Here is a 15,707-nt window from a genome sequence, read left to right as displayed (position 1 = left end):
CCTTAGGAGTGTTCAGCCATGCACCACAGAGCTCGTCGGACCCCGTGAGCACTCTGCCGGCCGTGTGAGAGCTGCGTACTGTCCTGAGGTCCCACTCCATCACAGCCATAGGAAGCTGCACGCAGGGTCCTAGTGTTTGTTTGTGGATTTGTTCTTAGAGAACACAGCTCTGACTTTTCCTTTAAAGCCAAATAAGGACATCAAATTATAACATTAGCTTAGGAGACAGATGAGCAGGAAATTCCAAGGCTGAGTCTCTCCCTGCAGTTGTAACTTTCCCATGACAGACGGCTTCGGTCCTACATGTGCAGCTTTGTATAAGAGTCAGCTTCCGACCTCAGTCACACTTGCTTTGTTTGTAACTTGCAAATGTAAGGGAGGGCAAGGAAGAACCCAAGCCCAGCCAGAGGTCAGCAGCCTGGAAGGCAGGCTGGAAACAGACCGGAGAAGAAGGCTGTGGAGGCGCACAGAGCCGCGACTGGAGGGGAAGTTCAGGCGTGGAGGGAGGTGCGAGGGAGTGCGCATCTGCAGCTGCAGATTTCTCACAGGACGTCTTCACCTACTTCTCTCCAGTGACTGCTCAACAACAGTTTCAACCACATTTGGGTTTATTATTATTATTATTTATAGAGAACAGGAGCATTTGGTTCTCTTTGATTCCACCTCTTGCATATAAATCTTGCAACCAGTTATTAAGTGCTTGCGAAGCCCTGGCACCTCATAAGTTGTCAATCATGTTGGGCTACAGTGGGCTTCCTGGGAGGCAAGGACTCCACATGGGAGCACTGGCAAAGAAAGCAGGCAGGCGGCCTGACGGAGCCCGTAAGAACCCAGGTTGCTGCTGACAAGGGAACAGAGCTGACAACTAAAGCCCTCTAACCTAGAGGGACGGGGGCAGCTGGGACGTGGGCCTTGTTGAAGGAAAGGATGCTTCAGACCTAGGCAAGCAGGAGGGACAGACCTGGCATAGAAGATTGATTCCTAATCCCGCTGGGAATGAATCATACAGAGAGGAACATGGCTTTAGCCACAGGGTCTAGGCAGGAAGGGCCAGGGCAAAGCTTCCGGGTACACCCCCTCTTCCATCTGAGATGCTGCAAACTGGACCCTGTTTGAAGGGTCATTTTGGTACAGCCACCGGAGACATGGAGAAATAAGAAAGAAGAAAAATTTACTCAAAGTGCAGGGCACTGTTACACGGGGAACAACTGTGACCATAAGTAATACTCAGTGTTGGTAAAGATGTGGTAAAACTGGTACCCACATATTACTGGGCTGCATCAGTCAATACAATCCTTTTGAAAAATTATTTAAAAATATGTGTCCAAAGCCATAAAACTGTTAATAGCTGTGGTACAGATTTTTTTTTTTTTTTTTGGTCATCTACCCCAAAGAAATACCCTAAAGATGGAAAATTTTCTATGCAGAAATATTTATGACAATACTAGATATAAAGTGAAAAACACACAAAAAAACAAACATCCAATAATAAAACACATCTTAAATATAAATTGTAACATATACAGTTACTGAAATGATAAGGTACCATGCAGATCCTATAATTGACATGAAATAGTCCACCCCCACCCCTCACAAAAACGATTGAACTTTAACCACGCTTTTGATAACTTCCAATTTATAGGAGGGAAAAAACTAGATTAAAAGGAACAAGTTAAACTGCCCCCAATTAAGCAACCCAGAATTATGGAATTTGACCTAATGTCTTCAGCTACTGCATGATCTGGGAGAGCAAGGGAGGAAGGAGCTGGTGGTCACCACCAAGTGCTCCAGATGTGGCTAACGTGACTTACATCTGAACCCATAATCTCCTTTACTATTAATTTTAAATCCACCTGTAGCCGGAGGCTACCATATTGGATGACACCCTTTTAGAGTTCAAGGGTTTAAGAGACACACAGCCAGAGGCATTGTAGGGTGACGTTGGCTCCTGAAGCCAACCAATGAACGCCATGGACCTGAAAGAGTGTCTCAAGGAAATTCGACTGTGGCCTGAGTTAGGCGTTGCCTTCATTAATCAAGATGGGGGGGGACACTAAAATAATCATAATACAGCACTCTCATTAAGGAGGATAAAGTTGAATCAAAACAAGTAAGACTCAACCAAGAGGTATTTACAGAGCCAGGCCAGAATTAGGCATGAATGTTTTAAAAGCTGTGGATTTGGGGTATAGTTATTTGTTTTCTTTCATTACAAAAAGTATAGATGTAATTACTCTGTCTCTGAAGGTAGAATGTCCAAATGTCACAATGTCAAGGTTTCCTTTAAAATGCTTCTGCCAAGTGAGAGAAGAGAGAGACACAGAGTGAGGTGTTGAGCCTGGGCGGGGGCTCTCTGTAGTTTCTCCTTTCCTATGTACACTTGAAAGATTTCCATAATAACTTCTAACATTCCCAGTTACAAGGAAAATGCTCATGAATAACATGAAGTGAGAAGGCAGCGGTGCCACCCTTCTGGTCCCACCCTCCAGGGCTTCTGCACCCCTCACGAAGGGTCTGATCAGGTGGTACCACAGGCCACTGGCCGGGACACGTTGGCGACGGTCTGCATGAAGCAACACACTGGAATGGAAGCTCATCCTACAGGAGGGATGTCACATGTGCTGAATTGTGACACCTTAATCCAGCCTGGTGGGAAGGAAGGTTTTTCCTGCCAACTTCATGCTCTGGATACCTGAAGTTCTGCCTCTCAAAGACAAGCCATCTTTTAGGTGCATGTTTTTAACTGATGATAAACAGCACAGCCTAGTTAGACAAAGTGCATGGCACGTCATATAATCTCACCTTACGTCAAGGTCATCTTAGGAGAACACAGTGCGACACAGGACGGGCCCTGGATCACAGAGACTGTCAGGGTTTCAGTCCTGCGCTTCACGGCCTTGGGTTCCCTCCCTTGTCTCTTCAGGGTAGTTTCCTGACGTCCTCAGGGAAGCTCCTCAGAAGTCACTTTGACTGATAGTCTTACTGTCCTTCCCCTAATGACCACCCAGCTCCTAAGTTGTGGCTTCTCGTTGCTGTGGTTTTGAAAACTGTGGGACTATTCATGCTGCAAGTATGAATTGGAGGATGAGCTTCTGTATGGATTTATGAATGACTGTATCCCCATCCCTCTCCACAGATGATCTGTGGCATCTTTTAAAAGCTATGCAATTAAAAGAATCCTGATTTTTGAGGAAATTTGAACAAAAGAAAAATAAAAATAGATAAATGATAAAGGAAAGGGTGGACAACACAGAGACTGGATGCACTTTAGCCCTCTTGTTGCTAGCTCTAGGAAATGGAGTTCTGGGTTGCCTGGAAGCCAAAGCAAACATGAAAAAGTGATCTGTTAGTTACAGGATCACCACGCTCAGGAAATGAAAACAAACCCTTGACACAGATCTTGCATTAAGTAACATGTGCAAGCCACAACAGGGGAGTCTGGTGTTCCTGTTCTCCTGATGCAGGGCTATCAGAGCCCAGCTCCTCACTGATGGCTGTGTTCCAGACATGGATGTTGATGGACACCAATTTACAGGGAGACCTATTTCTTTTAGATGCTATTGATAAACTTCAAACATCTCTGACCATGAGATTTAGTTAGTTTTCAACCCTAGCCTTGTTGCTAACTTTGTTTCATGAGAAGAATCAAGAAAGTGTTATAATTGGAGCTCTCTATAATCCCCAGCTTCCAAACCCTCAATAAAAAGATTGACCGCCAGATTTTAAAAGAAAATTTGTAAATCTGTAAATGAGCAGAGTGGACTGGAGGAAGGCATGCTCTAATTTGCACAGTAACTAGGAGATGTTCTTTCAGATCCCTCCTCTGAAGTGAATTTAATCAAAGTTCATTCATGAATTTCAAAGCAAATCCACCAGCCCACTTTACCTTCCCTTTAGGTCCCTAACAACAGGGCTTGAGGACGGTTCTTGGCTTTAATTCTTTTCTTTGCAGTGTCTACTGTATGTGGAGAATGTTTGCATGTTTGGATTCTCTGAATGACACAATGAATTCCCTCCATGATACCCCCAACACAATTGCTCAGCTATCAAGGAAAGCTTTTTTATCCTGCTGAGTTCAAAGTTCAAAATTTATTTCTTAGCTTAATGCAATGCTAGTACAAGTGTGTTTAATATATTCATTCTAAATGCCACCAGAGGATGGTGGTGTCAACATTTTGGCTTTGTTTGGACAGCTTTTGTGCAAGTGCAAACACTAAGTGTATGAAATCTAATGAGATTAGGCGCTTACTGCAAAATTAAAGGCAGGCGACAAGACTTCAAAGACAGTACCGCAGTGCAGATCCCTTGTGTATTTCTTGGGCCATTTCAGCAAACCAAAGTTTGAGAATCCCCTTTACCAAAAGACTCTCTTCATATGGATACTTGAAATTAAATGCCTCCTAAAGCACATGTGATTTTTTTTTTGGAGGGGGACACTAAAATAATCATAATAAAGCACTATCATTAAGGAGGATAAAGTTTAATCAAGACAAGTAAGAATCAACCAAGAGGTATTTATAGAGCCAGGCCAGAATTAGGCATGAATGTTTTAAAAGCTGTGGATTTGGGGTATAGTTATTTGTTTTCTTTCATTACAAAAAGCATAGAAAACAATAAAAAGTTTGATTCTAAAACAAGATTACAATAAATGTTCTGAAGGATTTACTAGGACCCAGTCTATTCTAAGTATTTGTATGTATGAAATCAATGCAAACCACAGCCTTATGAGATTGGTACTTAGTCCCAAGTAACGGATCAGAAACCTAAAGTATACTGAAATGGAACTGTGGTCTATTAAACTAGAGTATATAACCAATGTCGGTAGGAGATATAAGCTGAAAATCCAAGCAAGAAAAAAGCCTTGTATCTAATCATCAGCATTTTTAACTTCAACCAGAGAACTGTCCACAGAGGGACTGATGAGCAGGTCTACATTACCTAAGGATCAGTGCTTCTGGGCGAGAATCGCATGGTAAGAACTTCACTGTGGTAATGCAGTGAGAGCATCAACTAACAGCTTCTCCTTTCCCAGGAGAGAGGGAGAGGAGGAAGCAGGAGGGACCTTCCACAGACACTCCAGAGCAGCAGACAGTGCGTGTCCAGAGCCGCCCGGTAGTGAGAGGCTGGCTGGAGGAAACTTAGGTTTTGCAGCAACCAGTCAGTTTCAGTTTGGGAACGTAACTATAAAATAGAACCATATCGATTGCTGTCTCACCACGTCTTACCTGCTCAGTAACTGCATGTGGTGCAGCACTATGTTTTTGAGAGATTCAAGTGGAGAGTCACTGACAGTGGTGCTGTCTTGGATGTGTGTGTCCGTTACACCAAGAGCCCTGTAATACGGACTTAAGAGACATCCAGAGGGACCCATGACTTCAAACCACGTCAGAGGTTGCATTGCCAAGAGCAGCCAAGAAGACAGTTGCCCAGGGTTCTCACTGCAACAAAAGATGAAGAAATCAGTGGCCTGAACAAACAGGAAACTGCAGGCACCCTGTTGGGGCCCGAAGCACTTCATTTAGGGGAGCAGCATTGGAAGCAAAAACTGTGGGTCAAAGAAAGCCAGCCACCGTACAAACTGTGCCTGTCAGATGGCAACAGCCAGGAGATGGGGGTCCAGAAATCGTGTCCACAAACCAGGAGCTTGTGGCTAAGAGGAGAGCAAGAGGCGGCTTCCCAGTGAGATGGTGATGTAACGAGACGGGCGGAGGCCACTGGGCTCTTTCTTGAGAAAAGTAACAGCAAGAAAAAGAAAATACACATAAAAGAGCAGCAGAGAGCACCAAAGAGAAAAACGGAAGAATGCAGCGCATTTTCACACACCACCCCGCGGGAACCCCCGCCCAGGAGGGGATGGGCTGCTGCACGAGGTCCCACAGGGGGAGGCGCCTCTGCTCTAGTCTCCTGACCCGGGCCTTCATGAAAAAATCTCCCTCAGGAGGTTCTGCCAGAAAGGCTGGCCCTCGCAGCAGCCCGGTGTGTGTGTGTGTGTGTGTGTGTGTGTGTGTGTGTGTCGGGGGTCCTGCTTGTGTGCGCACAGCAGCGAAGGCTGAGTGGCAGGCGCGGTGGCCTACAGGCTCCCTGAAGCCAGGCCGGCCTCCATCAGAGAGAATCGAGAGCTGTTAGACCTCACTGAAAGTTGTCGAAACCCAGAAAATTTGTTGGGAGAGAAACTCCTAAAAAACAAATAACAGACGAGCCTGATGGTGCACGCCTATAATCCCAGCAGCTCAGGAGGCTGAGGCAGGAGGATCATGAGTTCAAAGCCAGCCTCAGCCACTTAGTGAGGCCCTAAGCAACTCAGTGAGACCCTGCCTCTAAATAAAACACAAAAAGGCTGGGGATGTGGCCCCGTGGTTGAGTGCCCCTGGGTTCAATCCCCAGTACAAATAGATTAATTAATTAATTAATTAATGACAGGCCAGTATCAGGAAGAATAGATAACAGAGCAAAAGAAAATGTCACCAAGCTTCACTTTTCCTATTTCCTTTTTCCCCATCTTGGGACACTTAATATCTGCAGCACACACACACACACACACACACACACACGCACATGCACACACACACACACACGCACACACTGAGAGAAAGGAGTCCTTCTAATTCCGATTTCTATCTTGCAAGGTCCTGCACAGGGTCTTAGACGCAGCAGACATTAACGCTCCTTATGCATGAATGCCTTGAACTTATGATAAGCTACTAGTTTTGATATTTAGAATTTATAACATAATGGTTTTAAAATACTTTAAATGATTGATGAAACTGAGCCCAGTAATAGCAATAACTAACATTTACAGCGTCTGTTCTGGGATGCTAAGTTTTTAGCTGTGATTCCTGGTTTCTTCTCCACATTGACCTTAAGAGGAAGAGACCACTATCACCCCCGTTCTGCAGCTGGGACCGAGTGGGCTCAGACAGGCTGAAGGCACCTCAAGGTCACTCTGCTGTGAAGAGGCGCGCAAGGACCCCAGCGGGTGCGCTCTCAACATCATGACCTAAGTCAAACAAGGTCATTGTGTGTGTCAGTCATCTGGCCTGCTGCCTGGCTCCTGCATGGTGGGTTTCCTGCAGGTGGAGGCTGTGACCCAGGACATAATGGGCCCTGTGTGTCCCCCAGCCTGCAGCCTGGCATTCGGAGCAGCCATGTAGCTTTACCGGTGACCCCGGCAAGGAAAGCAACTGCGCTAGACCTTCCAACTGCCTTCCAGATTGCAACTTCTCTGCCTTTAGACCTCTCCCAATAATGGATTTGAAGATGGCGAAAACTCTTGCTTCCTCCTGGTTGACCAGCACCCCAAAGCATCTGCAAAACTGAGAGTGTCTGCAGCAGGGTGAGACGTGGCAAGTCAGTGCTACTCTTAGAAGTTTTATCAATCTCACACGACTATTCATGGGACCCATGTTCAATAAGCAAAAATTCTGTAAAATTTTACTTGTCTTTTTTGTCCTAACCTACAAAGTAGAAGCCAGATACAAAGTATATAAAGTACTCTTGTGCCCTTAAGAGTGAGATAATCACAAATGAAGTAAAACCAGGTGTCTAACGGTGTGTATGGCCACCCTGTCCCTGGACTGTCACATAAATTCAGTGACTCAACCTCTGCAGTTTCTCTTATGCGAAGGTATGCATTGTTAAAGCAGAAGGGACCCAAAAGACCACAGTATTTAAAGCCTAAAACCAGACACCCGTGAAACTACATCCTCCCAGCTGCCTCAAGGCTGAGCACAAGAACCCGAAAAGCACCCAATGCAAATTCATCGTGTGTTCTCCTGCAGAGACGCACTCTCTCCACCCTGGGCGGTAGGGACGGCGGGCATTCGGTACTTCAGGCCCCTGCCACGGCTCTCAAACGGTGTTCCAGCACCTCGCAGGCAGATGCAGCAGGAAGGAGACAGCAGCAAGGGACCCACAGCCAGCAGACAGAAGAGATGGAGCCCATGCAGCCAGACCTGCTGGTGCACCTGGTCCAGAAACTAAGCTCACTGGGAAAAGCCTCCTGCATCCCAATCTCAGTAAAAAACAGACGTGTGGATTCTATCTCCTTTGCCTTGGAAAACACTGCTCTCCTTAAATGGAACCATGTCCCCCGAAGATAAAATTCTCTTTTCTCCCAAGAGAAACAAAGAATGTTCAAGAAATTTCAGTGCCTTTATAGCAGCTCACTGCCTATTCGCGGCACATGCTGAGTTCTGAGGTAGACTGTCATCAGCTAGGTGACTGATTAGCCTTGTCACTTCTGCCTCTCAGTCCTCCAAATAGCTTAGCCTGACCCCAACCTCCAAGTGGCAACAAATTTCCCCTTCAGGAATGCCAAAGACCTGGTAAATGAGAGGTTACTTTTTCTGTTCATTAACAGAAGAGGGAAATCCTGTCTTTGGCTGGAGCCACAGAAAAATATTTGGTGGGTCACCAGAAAACACAGAGAGGACAGTCGACGCCCTCAGAAGTCGTCCGACACGCTGCAAGCAGCTGGCTCACAGGGAGCCCTGGGCAGAGCAGGGAGGGGACAAAGGTGCTCTTTCTCCAGCTCACTGCAGAGAGGGGACGCGGGGAGGCCCCTGACCGTGTGACCGGGAGTCGGCACTCACTGGGAGGAAGTCTGGCTCTCACAGGAAGCTCCTGTGGTGACGATGACGAGAGGATGGCTGCGACCCACCAGGTTGGCAGCTGGCGCCCTCGGGAACCATCCGTGGTTCACCTCACTCTGACGACAGGCCGCGGCCTCAGCCTCCACTCTGAGGAGGAGCAGGTAAGCTGAGAGGGGAGGCTGGGAGGGCGCTCTGGCTGCCAGGGCTGGGAACAGGCGGCCTGGGGGGGGGGCGGCCACCCCCAGCTGGTCCCTGCCCAGTCCTCCCCAGGAGCGGGCCAAGGGGTGGAGAGGGGTGAGCTGGGCCTCCCGTCCCATACTGCCCCCTTCCTGGGCAGAGCAGCTTCTTCAGGTCCAAGTTTTTAAGAAAGAACTTTTTATCATGCCCCCCACCCCGGCCAGGCTTCTGCTCCTTCTGTCTGACCACCCTGCCCTCTTTGCTGCTCCAGCTGGGTCTCACTCTTCAGGCTGTGGCGTGTCACTTGCTGGGGGCATCTTCCCTGAGGTCCCAGATATCCCACCCCACCCGTTTGCTCTCAGGAACCCTAACTCGCGGATCCTTGTAGCCCTAAAACCCGGGTGGCCCGTGGGTTCTGGGTGTGATCGCGTCTTAGGAGCTATATATTTTCATGTAATGTCTCCCTCTGCTCTTCACAAACTTCAAGGCACCAAGAGCCATGTCCTTTTGGTCACCCCTTGAGCACAAGGGAAGTGTTTCACCTGTTTAATCACTAGACAGACACCCTCTCGAAAAATAATTCTTTTTGCTAGCCAGCACTCTGTTTCTGCCAAAATACTGAGACCTAACTGGCCACATAGGTCTCTGAAGACCCCAGCTGCTGCTGCAAAACAGGACACAGAATGGAGCAGGCAAAACTAGTTTCAGTCACAAAGGACAGCATGTAGACCTACTGTTCACACCAGATTCATTACCATCCACCCTAACACAGTGCCCCAGTAGAATTCCCACCCAGCAGCGCCATCTTGGTTGGGTTGCTTCCCACCCAGACTAGAACTGGCCTACATAAAGGATCAGAGGAAGGCAGTTCCGTGTCCCCAAGGTAGACCCAACCCCCTTTCTGGAAAAGTCATGAATAATCCTCCTACTGGTTATCTAAAATTCTGCCCTCACCCTCATGAGGACCCACCCTTTGTTTAGGTTGAAAAGCTGATCTGTGAGTTTGTCTCCCTGCTTCTCCTGTTCTCCAGCCAAAAAGACACCTTTCTTGTCTGCTCAAACAGCACTGGATCTTGTCATTGGTTCCAAATTCCAAGAGGGAAAATGGATCCAGTTTGGTGTAAGAAATTGGTAACATGAGCAAATGAAGATTTGCACCAAATGTTTATTACTATTCCATCAGCTGCCTGTCATGTTGGATTTTCTGGAAATGCTACAGAATAAGAATTGGGACTCTTTCCTCTTTGAGGCAATAGAAAGGAAGCAATCAATGTATCTCTGACCTGTAAAAAGAGAATGGTGAATAAAACCAACCTTTCCCAACAGAAAGCCACAGGTAGGGAGGGGCCATAAACCTGGACAGGCAAATTGGAAGGGTGAGGAGGAAGTCAGGTTATGGAGCCTTAAATTCAGGCTTCAATATAAGTTATCAAAACTGTTGCATAATAAAGTGACACAATAAAGTTGTGAGATGATTTCAGAAGTAAAATTGATTCAAGCAGCAGAAGTGAAGACCACAATCAATTAGGAAACTAAATAGTCCTGGCTTGATTAAATGAGGGCCTCAGTTATCCTGATCAGAGTGGACATGGGAAAGCAGGAATGGTTTCTAAGAGACCAGGGAAGAAGGACCGCCCACCCTGGCTGAGGGAGCACAGTCCATCGAGCCCTGGAGGAATGCAGGGCCTGGTAAGAGGTGCCCCTCTCTTCTGCCCCAGCTCTCTGGGTGACCTTGAACAAACCACCTCCCCTCCTTGGGCGCTCTCTCCAGGTGTACAATGACAGCACTAGACCAGCCCAACGTCAAGAGTTAGCGTTGAGTTCAGTTACCAGGGAGTTAGTAAAAGTCATTGACCGGGGGAGCTGAAGACCCGTGTTCGTGTTGGATATTGTGACAGAATGAGGTACGCCTCTTGGTCTTTGTCCTGGCTTCTGAAACAACGTCAGGCCCACCAAGGCCAAAAGGAGCGTCTTTTCTCCTTCATGAGCCCTTTAACCACACCTGAGTTTGTTAAGGAGGTGACTTTGGGACAGCTTATAAGCAAGGACTGGGGGCTGGTGGCCAGGGAGCCAACCATGATCAGAGGGTTTGGACTTTTAGCCCCACCCCAGATCTCCTAGGAGGGAAGAGGAGCTGAAGGTAGAAGCCATCCACACCCAACATGAAGCCGGCCATGCTGCATGATCAAGTTCCTAAGGGAAGGGATTCGGGATTCAAAGAGTTTTCATGTTGGTAAGCATCTTCACCCCCAAGCCCCATGGGGACAGAAGCTCCTGTGCTTGTGACTGTGCTGAACCCTTCCTATGTATCTCTCCATCTGCTGTTCATCTGCATCCTAACAGATCTAGGATAACCACATTCCCTGGGTTCTGGGGCCATTCTGGAAAACTCTCAACTCTGGGGAGGGATCCTAGAACCTCTAATTTGTAGCCAAATTGGACAGAAGTCATGGTAAGCTGGGGACCCGCCACTTGGTCCTGGTGTCTAAAGATGGGGAGTAGGTGGATAGACATGAGCAAGGAGGTGGGGAAGAACCCAAGCTCCTCCCTGGGTTGTGTGCCCTGCTGCCATCATGCTGCGTAGGGACGGCCACCCTGTGGTCAGGCAGCCCTGTCAATCTGGAGAAAACAGATGTGATCTCTCTGGAAAATTTCCAACATGGCGAAATTGGTGTGGGTTCCCCAAGCCATGGCAGGAACCATGGTAACCCCAGAGGGAGGTCACTGTGCAGAGGGAGGGTCGCAGACCAGGTATGAAAACTCATTTCCTCTCTTGGAGGCGGCCTGCTCCACATGTAGGGTACTTCTATCCCGCTAAATCATCCCTTCATGCTTGTTCTAACTGGGTCTCTGGGTGGCATCTTTCTTACCCTCTACCCCTAGGGAGGGGCTGAGCCTGGACAGGGGTCTCTGCCTGACTCCAGGCTATTAGAGCAGAAGGGATTAAAGTGTGGGATGCCTGTCAGTGTCCACAAGAACTGAAGACCAGGTTGACATGGAGGAGAAAACCCCCACGTGGTGTGAGGAATGTTAGAGTGTAAAGGAGGAACCAGGAGGTTTCCACTTAAACTTCTTGGGTTCAAGGTAAAGTGAGACCCTGAGAAGAGCTCTCCAGCAGGCAGCTGGGAATCCGGGGAGTTGTGCCTGGGAGAAGAGCAGGCGGGGACGAGATGGAAGAGGCAGGGCCTGGTGGTTCCGCCACAGCGATGGACGGTGGAGAAGAGGAGATGGTGGTGTAGACTGTGTCCATCCATGGAACCCCAGGCACTGGGGCCTTAAGCTTCCCTGGAGACAAGGGTTCCTTTTTGCTCCAGGACAGAACCGAAGCCAGTAAGACGGGTCAAGGAGCAGAGCGTTTTTGTCCTCTCTCAGTCCTCCAGAAAGTCGCAAAGGCTCTGAGTCACCACGGGACACCATGCCCACTGCACCCCAGCCCCTTGCCTGCCACTCCAGGACCTTGCAGAGCCAGAGGCAAAGCCAACCACGGGATGCTTCAGTGCTAGTCTTTGGGAGACCCCTGGTCCCTGTCTTTCAGCGCAATTCTCTTTGCCAGTAGACATCCGGGCTATGAAAAGCATATGTGCTACACCTTTAAAATTCCCTTTGCCCTTAGCTGTGAATAGGGTTCCATTGTCTGCTGCCATCCTACCAGAGAGAGAGCATTGTGTAGTCGGACAAAACTTGCACCCTTGAGCGACTGAGAGCTCGGTCTCCTCTAATGATCCCCAGGCAGGCGAACATTGCCAAGGGCACACACATACACCAGTCCTCCTCAAATTGCATACGGGAATGCAGAGTGCAACAATCCCAGCACCTGACCGCCTCCGTCCAACATTCTGGAATCATCAAACTTAATTTCCCCTTTGTGCAATAAAACACCAAGAGGAAGCTTTAATGGATTGTATTGTGTAACGGTTCTATAAAAATAGCAGGCCAGCACTGGAGCACTTCCTTCCGGGCCCAGTAACCTATGCTGAAAGGATACACACTGGTTGCCCGGGCAACCATGAGAGATGACACTGGGGGGGAAAAACGGCAACAAAAGGACCATTTTTTTGGCTCCGTCAAATGAGGTCTGGTTTCAAGCTTGTGATACAGTGAATACAGACAGCCCAGCTCAGAGAGGGAGACACACTTAGCAATTCTGCTCAGGCACCAGGAGGCTTGCAAAGCGCCCCTGCTTCCGGGTGTTTTTCTCTCCCTTCTTCAAAGAGGGGGGAATGCCTTCCCCAAGAAATTTTATTTTTAATTTAAAGAAAGCAAAACCTTTGATTGTATTTGAACTATGGCAATCAGGAAACAAGGTTCATTTGACTCTCTGTCTCTTCCTAAGAGCTCAAAAAATAATTTCGGTTTCTTTCAATTGTCTTTTCTTTTCTCTCAGCTCGCCTGGGATCTGTTCATGCAGGAAGCAAGTCATTTAAAGGCAATGACCTTTATAAATAAAAAGGGAATCAGGGACACTCAAGCAAAGATGCATTTTAAAAGTGCATAATAACCATTTCTGGGATCCCTCTTCACCACGAACATCAGGGACGTGGCTTCAATAGACCATGATATCCTCTCTCCTGCTGCACTGAATGAGCACCCCTAAGGTTCCTTAGCAGGTCACCATCCTCACGGGCACTGCCTGACACAGTGGGCTGCCATTTTAATTTCAGAAAATTGCTTTTCTTGATCCAGTGGCAGACAGTTCCATGAGATGCTGACAGGGACCCAAACAACGTTCCTCTCACAGGGAGGAAGTGGACCCTCAGAGATTTATCAGCATGGTTTGGAACCTCTGGCAAATAAAACCAAGGCTGAATCAAAAGCGATCAAGCACAAATCTTTAGTATAAAGCGGCATCAATAGCTCTTTCAAAGTGATTCTTGAAATCGGAGCTCATAAATATGTAATATACTTTTAATCTGAAAGACCTGTTTAAATCCTCAGAGAGTAAAGGATTCATTTCAAGATTAGGTTCTCAGCAGAAAGCAGGCCCCTCTGATCAAGTGGGGATAAAACCCGTGAAGGCAAGAGGGAAGCATGGTGTCCCTGCAGGCCGTGTGGCCGTTCTGGGCACTGCTGGGCTGGAGAGGCACAGCCAGGGAAAGAGCCAGTTGTGCCTTCCGCGGAAAAGACCCCTCCCCTGCGCTGTCCCTGCGGCCCCCCTGCCCCTTCACAGGGAACGCAAACCCTCGCTGCATCTCGCTGTCATTTGCTTCGTGGCAACTAACCAACATCCAGACCATCTACCTGGATCAAAAAGAAATGGAGATTTAGAAATTAGGCATTTATTTCTATCAATGCATGTGGCCAAACTGGAGATTTTGGTATCTGAAGGGCATTATTGAAGGCAAAACTGCAGCCCTTCCCCACAGAGCTGTCTAATCATCTCTATTATATACGGAACAGATTAGGAGGGGATTCATTTTTTTCCTTTCTTTCTTTTTTTTTTTTTTTTTGAAACAGGGTCTCACTAACTTACCCAGACCAACCTCGAACTGGCAATCCTCCTGCCTCAGCCTCCAGAGTGGTCGGGATTACAGGAATACACCAAGTTACCTGGCTGAAGTAAGGAATTTTTAAACACCGGATGCTGTGGAAACACAACATCATTCATTCTCCAAGCTGCGGACACACACTTGGATCCCTGAGTGTTGGGGGAACATAGGCAGGGTGATGTGTTCCAATTAGCAGTCTCCATTTTCCCATTACACCAAGGATTTTGAATTCAACAGGATTAACTTGTAGATAGCTGGGGTTCATCCACACCTTTAGTTTGACCCTAAAAAAGGTACTGAAACAAATCTGATAAAACAGACGTATAGCCATCTTTTGTAGAAGCTCAACTCCAGGGTAGAAGCCCGACCCAGGAAACACAAGTGTGTCTGGCTTGCGTCTCTGACCCAAGATTTCAATTTAGTGATGCTTAAGTCCATGGCACAAAATAAAGCACACAGAAGTTTCAAAGCTTTGTACCTGCCATTAAATCTAAGTCCTTGTCAGGTATTGAAGGAATGCTACATAACATGTGCTAGGATCCATATTTCCCAATCGAAGTCCTCACTCAGCTTTCCGGCTTCCTGCACAGCCTTGGTCAACCTCACCTACTACTCACGAGTGATGCTACTACCCAGGTGGCCGCTCCTCTCAGAGGCTGCAGAGTTTACAGTGACATGTCCTCATGTAACAAGGACTGCTACCACTTCTCAGGTCTTTCTCTGGGCTGGCTAGAGGAGAAGGGCAGAGGCTGTCCTAGAAACACAGGTGAGTTTGAGCATCTAGAAATGAGTGGCCGGAAAAGGGAGGGGGTGAGCCAAAGGGACCCAGAGAGTAGTATTCACAGCGTGTTCCAAGGATAATGGAGAGACTGAGGGCTTGGATGAGAAAACAGGTTTGCAGAAGAAAAAATGGAAAGCAAGACAGGAAACACTATTATCTGCATTTATACAAAAGAAAATATGGATCATATCACATGCTGGATTAAGTTACAAGAAAACCTGGATATCGTTTTCATGTGACTTGGAGCAAGAATACTAACTTTTCCTCCTTCTATTTCCTTATCTATAAAACAGAGATGAAGATATTAAGAATACCAGGAGTGTAGCTCAGTGGTGGAGCCCTGGTTTACCACTCTCAAGGCCCTGCGTTTGGTCCCCAGAACTGGCGGGGGTGGGGAGGAATAGTAGCAATGATGGCATCGATTTACAAGACATCCCAAATAAATACTGGCCCATCTCATCCTCTACTCACCTTAGGGTTCACTTTCTCTTCGTAATAGTTCCCATGTCAATTTATTCCATTTGTTCTGGTAGGATTAGACAGTCCCCAGGGCAGCCCATGGCCATGGCCTTTAAAAGATCAACTCAAGTTGACACCAGTGAATCCCCCAATGTCCAGGAGGGGGTGCCTGAGAGAGCAGGGCTGCTCCCAGGTAAGTCCACTCCACAAGGC

General features: G+C 47.6%; 2 long non-coding RNA genes across 2 annotated transcripts in view; one reads left to right on the top strand and one right to left on the bottom strand.

The window, feature by feature from the left end:
- LOC114108233 (uncharacterized) overlaps positions 1-15,707 on the bottom strand; it is a 70,789-nt gene that overhangs the window by 52,312 nt on the left and 2,770 nt on the right. Inside the window, exon 2 of the long non-coding RNA XR_003585447.2 lies at positions 5,226-5,438. This is a non-coding gene — a long non-coding RNA (uncharacterized lncRNA). The remainder of the gene's footprint in view (positions 1-5,225; positions 5,439-15,707) is intronic.
- On the top strand, positions 8,542-15,531 carry LOC114108232 (uncharacterized). Its single transcript, XR_003585446.2, has 5 exons — positions 8,542-8,752; positions 10,870-11,001; positions 14,223-14,324; positions 14,845-15,020; positions 15,329-15,531. It is a non-coding gene; the product is annotated as an uncharacterized lncRNA (long non-coding RNA).

Source organism: Marmota flaviventris, chromosome 7, assembly GCF_047511675.1.
Source record: "Marmota flaviventris isolate mMarFla1 chromosome 7, mMarFla1.hap1, whole genome shotgun sequence".
NCBI lineage: Eukaryota > Metazoa > Chordata > Mammalia > Rodentia > Sciuridae > Marmota > Marmota flaviventris.
Note: the sequence above shows the minus strand (reverse complement) of the source record. Positions and strands in the feature narration are given on the sequence as shown.